Below are 1,564 nucleotides of genomic sequence, written 5' to 3' on the forward strand. Positions count from 1 at the left end.
GTGTGTGTGTGTGTGTGTGTGTGTGTGTGTGTGTGTGTGTGTGTGTGTGTGTGTGTGTGTGTGTGTGTTGGAGCCACAGGGGCACTTGTCAGCCTGAAGGGGGATCATTTTGTGGCTGCTCGCTCTCTGGATGTGAATATGAATGAATTCTTTGTGTTTCGTTTCAGCAGCAGGTCCAAACCTGACAACTCAGAGTTTTTCTGAGGAAACACTCAGAACCAGAGAATTACACCTTTTTTTTCTCTCTCAGACATCAGAGGAGAAAAGGGCGCCGCTGACACGCCGGGCTGGGTCGAACACGACTCAAATTACTGCACAGCATCGAGCCCATTTCCATTTAAACGGCTGCACTTTATGAAGTCTTCACAAAGCTGTAATTAACAGTTTCATGACAGAAATAAGCTCGAAAAATTCACTTTTCCTTTTTGATCCGACAAACTAAAACCTGAGTCCTCAGCAGGGACCACATGAAACATGTTTCCAGGTTCAGGTTCTGGTTTCGGGTCGGTGCAGGTTCTGCAGGGTTGTGGACTCTCTGTTGACCTGTCGGCCTACGTTTCTACCCTCAGCTGTGCTCTAAAGAAACAGACGTCAGATCCAGGAGGTCCAGAGGGGAGCTGGACTCTCAGACTGAGTTCAGTTCTGATCCTCTGATCCTCCACATCCAGAAAAACCTGAGCTGGTTCATCTGGTGATGACTCTCTGAGCTGTTCTGGACATGTCCAACACTCAGAGAAGACATGGATGGATGGATGATGGATGGATGGATGAAGGATGGATGATGAAGGATGGATGGGTGAAGGATGGATGGATGATGGATGAAGGATGGATGGATGAATGATGGATGGATGGATGAAGGACGGATGATGAAGGATGGAAGGATGAAGGATGGATGGATGATGGATGGATGATGAACGATGGATGGATGATGGATGGATGGATGAAGTATGGATGGATGATGGATGGATGGATGAAGGATGGATGATGAAGGATGGATGGATGAAGGATGGATGGATGAAGGATGGATGGATGGATGGATGGATGCATGGATGGATGGATGAAGGATGGATGGATGAAGGATGGATAAAGGACGGATGGATGGATGAAGGATGGATGGATGATGGATGGGTGGATGAAGGATGGATGTAGGACAGATGGATGAAGGATGATGGATGGATGGATGAAGGATGGATGATGGATGGATGAAGGATGGACGGATGAAGGATGGATGGATGAATGATGATGGATGAAGGATGGATGAAGGATGGATGATGGATGGATGAAGGATGGATGGATGGATGAAGGATGGATGGATGAAGGATGGATGGATGAAGGATGGATGGATGGATGGATGGATGCATGGATGGATGGATGAAGGATGGATGGATGAAGGATGGATGGATGGATGGATGAAGGATGGATGGATGGATGGATGGATGGATGGATGGATGGAAAATGAAGTGAATAAAAGGTGAAACTGATCTTGTGGTTCAGTGAGAATCTGAGTCATCTAGAGAGGGGGCAGGGTTACTGTGTGTGTGTGTGTGTGTGTGTGTGTGTGTGT

The sequence above is a fragment of the Austrofundulus limnaeus genome, unplaced genomic scaffold (assembly GCF_001266775.1).
Source record: "Austrofundulus limnaeus strain Quisiro unplaced genomic scaffold, Austrofundulus_limnaeus-1.0 Scaffold343, whole genome shotgun sequence".
NCBI classification, from domain to species: domain Eukaryota; kingdom Metazoa; phylum Chordata; class Actinopteri; order Cyprinodontiformes; family Rivulidae; genus Austrofundulus; species Austrofundulus limnaeus.